The sequence below is a fragment of the Echinops telfairi genome, unplaced genomic scaffold (assembly GCF_000313985.2).
Source record: "Echinops telfairi isolate 266 unplaced genomic scaffold, ASM31398v2 ScPeMD7_7421;HRSCAF=8459, whole genome shotgun sequence".
Taxonomy (NCBI): Eukaryota; Metazoa; Chordata; class Mammalia; order Afrosoricida; family Tenrecidae; genus Echinops; species Echinops telfairi.
In genome coordinates, this window is record NW_022111321.1 from 20476138 (window position 1) to 20482957 (window position 6820).

General features: G+C 43.5%; 1 pseudogene; it reads right to left on the reverse strand.

Moving 5' to 3' along the window:
* Positions 1 to 1943: 1943 nt before the first annotated feature.
* On the reverse strand, positions 1944 to 2312 carry LOC101646379 (annotated as a pseudogene).
* Positions 2313 to 6820: the final 4508 nt, after the last annotated feature.

Genomic DNA, 6820 nt, shown 5'->3' on the forward strand with positions numbered 1-6820 from the left:
TGGTTTTGAACTCCTGACTGAGGGTTTCGGTTAGCAGGCTAATACGTAACCACGAAATGTGGCATTCAGGGAAACTGGTAAACAATTTTGCCTATCCAGAAAGTGAGGATCTATAGGATTGTGAAGCTCCAGAAAGTGGGTGGTACTTTGTAGGGAGTGGCAAATGTGTGATGTAAACCAACAAGAAGAAGAGAAAATAGCATCAGGTAAGGTTTCATACTAACTGCAGTTTGCTTAATGAGCAATAAATCCAAATACTTATAAATACAATTTACAAATGTGCAATCTCCTCTTTATTCAAAGATAATGAGTAATCAACAAGAGAAGCATTGCATTTAAGTAACACCGCCCTGCCCTCAAAACCAAACCCAATCAAATTCACTGCCATCTAGTCAATGCTGACTCACAGTGACCCCTGTGGGTTTCCCGAGACTGTTTATGGGAGTAGAAAGCCAGTCTTTCTCCCACAGAACGCTGGTGGTTTAGAACTGCCAATGATACTGATCGCAGCCCATCTCTTAACCAGTATGTCACTCATACACATACAAATGGTATATCACTAAATGTATCATCCACGCATGCATTCATTCCTCCTTTTATTCATTTATTAATTTATTTCAAAAGTATCTGTTAAGAACTACTGTATGTACTAAGAGGAGTTGAATCTGCCAGCTCAGAAACCCTATATATCAGAATCAGATATACTATGAATATATACTATGAATCAGAGTCAACTCAATAAGAGTAAGGTTTTTTGAAGTTTGTTTTTGCTCTTGTGGGGGATACATTCATTAGAGTCCCTGGTGGTGCAAATGATGAACGAGTTCACCTACATGCACCTCAGAAGAAAGATCTGGGGTTGACTTCTAAGAATCAGCCATTGAAACCCTGTGGAGTACAGTTCTCGAACACAACTTGGGGCTACCATGAGTCAGAATTGACTCCATGACAACGGGTTTCAGTTTGTTTGGTTTAGTATATACTACATGATTAAATAACAATGATGCTAATACTTTTGTGGATTTGAAACTGGTAGAAAATATACTTACTAAAAATATCTGAAGGGTCACTAAACTCAGAAACCAAACTCACTGCCATCCTGTCAATGCCTGTGCATAGTGACCCGACAGGACAGGGGAACAACCACCCTGTAGCTTTCCAAGACTGAAACTCTTTATGGGAATAGAAAGCCCATCTTTCTCCCATGGAGCAGCAAGTGGCTGTGATCTGCATGGTCTGCGGTTCTAAACCACCCATAGCTCCTCAGAGAAAGACCCAGCTTTCTATTCCTATAACCCCAGAGGGGGTCGCTATGAGCCAGCAATGGCTCGATGGCAGCGAGTTCCGTTTGGGTTTGGGATCTTGCAGTTAACAGCCTGACTTGTAACCACATCACCACCAGGTCTCCCATGAAGAGGGTCACAGGGTGAGGCAAAGGTTAAGCTCTCGCAGAACGCGCTCATCGCCAATGTGTAATAACCACTCAAGTGTATCGCATGAAAAAATACAATAAAACAGTTGACAGGAACATATGATGTGGGGAAGGGTAACTAATACAATGAGGACCCGGGGCCTCAAGAGGATCCCCTTAAAGGATGCTCTCCACCCCCACTTGGAAGTAGCAAGTCAGTTGAATCCTGCAGGATGAAGGAATGCTAGATGGTAAAAAGGGATGGAAGAGGAGTGTTCTACACTCCTTTTGCAGAAGCAAAAATCCCAGGATGCAGGGACATGGCATCTTCAAGGGGACAGACTGAAACAGGGTGGCTAGGACACAGGGGACCGAAGGAGAGCAGTTTGCAAAGACAGTACCAAAAGCCGGGCAGCCCAATGGAGCCACGGTAAGAATTAAGACTTTATTCGTTAAGAATTAAGACTTTAAATGTTTTTAATAAAATGAAAGCCTCTTTGTTGCAATAAATTAATCCAGTGACATCCACAAATCAGTTGGTTGGTGCGATAAGAGCCGCCAGCACATGGCCCGTGTGCCCCCGCAAGCTCCACTCGGCTGCCGCTCTGGAGATCTCCGTCACAGGCATTATCAGCTCCACAGTTTCTTTCTTGATGGTGACTTTTGCTAGTTCCTTCTCCCGCACCTGTTTGGCTTTTTGTTCCCTGGATTGTCTGTCTCCATCACAGACACAGCCGTCTCCAGGTTGGAACGCTGGACCTCCTTCTCCTCCACGTAGTTGGTGACTTGCTCTAGGTCCGTCTGCTGCACCACTATCATGCTTCCGAGGCTTGATCAGAGGCTGCTCCAGACCACGGGTCTCAGTCTCCAACTCCACTTCCACATCCCTCTCAGTAGCCATAGCAATCCCAGTGCTCATTTAAAGAGATCTCAATACAGGCAGGTACATATGTAAATATATTTATATATGACAATGGGGACATAGATATATGTACATATATTTATTGGTTTAGTATTAAGGAAGCAGATGGGCATTGGGCCTCTATTCAAGTACTCCCTCAACACAAGAACACTTTGTTCTAATAATCCGGCACTTGGAGATGCTCACCTTCCCAACACGATCGCTGAAGACAAAGCAGGTGCATGAGCAAATGTGGTGAAGAAAGCTGATGGTACCTGGCTGTCAAAAAATATAGTGTCTGGGATCTTAAAGGCTTGAATAAAAACAAGCAGCCATCTAGCTCAGAAGCAACAAAGCCCACATGGAAGAAGCGCACCAGCCTGTGTGATCTTGAGGTGTTGATGGGATCAGGTATCAGGCATCAAAGACCCAGAGCAAAATATCATCATGTGAATGAGGTGGGGAGTGTGAAGTGGAGACCCAAAGCCCATCTGTAAGCAATTGGACATCCCTTTACTGAAGGGTCATGGGGAATATGGGCCAGTCAGAGTGCAGTATAGCCCTGATGAAACATACAACTTTCCTCTCATTCTTTAATGCTTCCTTCCCCCAACTACCATGACCCTAATTCTACCTTAAAAATCCAGCTAGACCAGAGCATGTACATGGGTACAGATAAGAGCTGAAAAATACAGGGAATACAAGACAGATAAACTCCTCGGGACCAATATTGAGAGTATCCATACCAGGAAGGTCAGGGGAAGGTGGGGGTTGGGGTGGAGAAAAAGGGAACCAATCACAATGACCTCTCTAAAACCCCCTCCCAGGGGGATGGACAACAGACAAGGGGGTAAAGGGAGACATCGGACAGTGCAAGACATGAAAAAATAATAATAATTTCTAAATGATCACGGGTTCATGAGGGAGGGAGGGGAAAAAATGAGGAGCTGATACCAAGGACTCAAGTAGAAAGAAAATGCTTTGAAAACGATGATGGCAACATATGTATAAATGTGCTTGACACAATGGATGGATGGATGGATGGATGGATGGATGGATGGATTGTGATAAGAGTTGTATGAGCCCCCAATAAAATGATTAAAAGGAAAAAAAAAGAATTAAGACTTTAATCCAGAGCAATGAGAAGTCACTGAGGGCTTCTACATAGTGGGGTTTGGGTTGTGTCCCTAGCAGGACATGGCCAGGTAGTGTCCAGAAGAGAGAAGGATGAGCAGTCCAGACTGGACGGGAAGGCAAGAAGAGAAGCAGACGGAGCCATCCAACTGGGGTCCAGGAGGCTGGTTCCCAAGCCCCAGCTCTCTGACTAAAAATATTGATTTCCAGATTTTATGTAAGGATCCTGTACTAGTTATTGAATCATAATAACACATATACTTCAAATGTGCTCTTATCAGGCATTGACTTTTTATAGCACTGTGTTCAATAGCTGGGTTCTGAAGATTAAATTCAGTAGGTGTTTTTAAATTGGATTAACATTTAATTTAGAAATGATTCAAAATGAAAAGAAGCCAAGCTCGCTCACGCTCTCTCTCTATATCATATAAGTAAGATGTTAATAGAACTGTGGAATGTGAGTGCTGGTGGGATCTTCAGCTTCCTGTATGTTCTCGTTGGGGCTCTGACTCATGGTGACCCTATGCATAATAGATCAAAACACTGCAGGTTCTGCACCATCCGTCCGTCCTGACAATTGTTAGGTTTCAGCCCATTATTTTAGCTTGCGTGGTAATCTACCCCTTGTTGGTCTTCCTCGTCTTTGCTGCCCCTCCACTTTACCAAGCATGCTGGCCTTTTCCAAGGACTGGCTTCTCCTGATCACATGCCCAAAGTAGTATCACAAAGACCAGTGATTTCTAACCTATCCCACTATATGAAGACATTCAAATGCCAAACTGCCAAGAAAGGCCATGTGGAGAAAGAGAGACTCACACAGAGACAGAGATCCGGTCAGTTCTCAGGTTTTCCAAGACTCTCAACTGAGGTGGCAGATATGTGGGGGAAGCCATCTGAATTCTCCAACCCCCATCCAGTTGTCCCATTCAACATCAGTTATTGCTTAAAGTCAACATTTGTACATAGGGGGGAAAAAAGTGAGGATTGTTGTTTTCGGCCTGCAAGTTTTGGGGTGGTGTGTCCTATGGCAACAGAAAAATGTGTTCACTAATTCTGTGGCCACCAAACAACAGCTCACTGCCATCGGGTGGATGTTGGCTCCTAGCATCCCTACAGAAGAGGACCCGGGCGTCTCCCATGTTTATGGGAGTAGAAAGCCCCGCCTCTCTTTCACCAAGCTGCTGATGGGTTCCCGCTGCTGATCTTGCAGGTAGCAGCCCAACACATCACCATTCTGTGGCATAGAGCAAGTTGCATAACATTTGTCTATAAAGTGGGGACAAGGATGCCTTATAATAAACACCAAATCTGTCTCGGAAGCAGTACCAACAGAAGGCTCTGTGAAAGTCAGAATGACAAGGCTTTGTCTCCCAAATGTTGACCATGTCATATGGTGAGAGGGCAGTCCCTGGAAAAGGACAGCAGGCCTGGTAAAGTCGAGGAAGGGTCAACAAAAAGAGGAAGATCGACAAAGGGATGGGTTGACACACAGGCTGAAATACGGCCTCAAACATAACAAAAGTTGTGAGGAGGAGGCAGGGCCTGGCAGTGTTTTGATCTACTGTACACAGAGTCACTATGGGTCAGAAACGACTCAATGGCACTAATAGCAACAGCAAAGTTGATGTATGTGGGATGATAGAAGTAAAAAGCTTAGCTTAGTTGGGTAGTTGGCACAGAGAATACTGGTAAAATGCAAACATGAAATCAATCCTGGATAAATGCTAACTAGTATTTAGCATCAATGGGAACCAGTACTGTTCCACAGGAGTGCTGGTGGTGCTGTCAGGAAAGCATTAGGCTTCTGACCACAAGGTCAGCAGTACAAGCCCACCAGCCACTCCTTGAAAGAAAGATGAGGATTTCTGTCCCTGTAAAGATCAATAGCCTTGGAAACCCTAAATAGAATCAACTCAATAGCAGTGGGCTTGTTTGTTTGTTTGGTTGGTTGATTATTGTTCAAAATCAATTATTTCTTCCTAGTTAATAATTAAAAGTTAGAAGTACAAATAGTTGTGAAGTATATTTAAGAGTCTGTCTACTAATGTTAGAAGGAATTGCCTTTCCCCCAATCCCTAGCTTATGTTTTACACCAGGAAGGAGACACCAGGATAGTTCCCTAAACTCTTCCGCCTGCCACAGCCTTCCTCTAACCATAGAGGTGAATTTACTGGTTGGCAACTCGTGCTTGTTGAGGCAATGGAGTGAAAAGACCAAAGTCCTGAGCAGGAAAGGTTTTGTGTCTCCTTTCTTCCTTCTCTGCCCAGAGAAGAGGCTCAACATAAACACTCTTTCAGAGAATTGGTTCCATGACTAATCTGGGGGAACCACAAAGTGACGTACACTAAACTACATCAACCAAACTGTTGTCAGTAACCTCACCAACTGTCTTGCTTCTCCAAAGATAACAAGGGAAGAAGGAGCTATTTATTAGGCTCCCTCAAACACCCCAACAACTCACAGAACCACAGTTACAGTGGTGGGACTTAGCCAGTTCACACTGGCTTGGCAGAACTGGTACCTATTTTTCTGTTGTGGAGTTTGGTGAACCAGTTGTTAAAATGGTACTTGTAATCAGGGTTTTCTTTAAGGTGGGGGGCCGGGCAGCTGCCCAATATGGAAATCATAAATTTACATTCCTTACTCTTTTTCAATGTGTACCTCTTGTATTGTTCTTATGTAAGCATCAACTGTGTGAAATAATAAACTACCTTTGGGTATATAGTTTTTTAATACATAAAACAGTCTATAGGGCAGCAAACGGCTGTTAAATTATCTGGCTCCTATCACTGCATGGTTGATCTAGGATGACATGATGGGGAGAGTATTATCTATACTGTCTGTCAATCAACATCTGTCATTTATATGCCTGTCACTCAACTGGACACTGTGCTCCAGAAACAGAGCCGAAGCCTCAACTTCGTTTTCTAATTCGAGATCTTGTCTGTTTTCCTGAAAGGGACCTTGCATCTGACTTTATGCCTCCTCTGGCTTCAATCTCCCAAACTCTTGTTTTTCCCCAGAACCTAGAAGAATGTGTGTACCTCTTGTCTTTATCAAAGCAAGAAATTTATGCTTTCTTTTCGGCCTGACCCAGTTAAAGCCAAATGGTCTTTATCGAGATTCCTACGTTCCTCCGGATTCCTCGGGCAGGAGCAGATGCCCAGAAGGAACTGTACTTTTAGCACAGGGCACAGTGGACTTCTGAGTCATCCTTAATTAAAAGGGGATTTAAGGAATTTATTGTTAACAAAATCCTCAGATAATTCAAAGAACATATTTTTGAGATAAGTGATCATGTTACCAACAGTCAGAAGAGATAGGATTCAGTGTTCCATAAATATGGAGAGAAGAACAAAGAATTTAAAAGATGC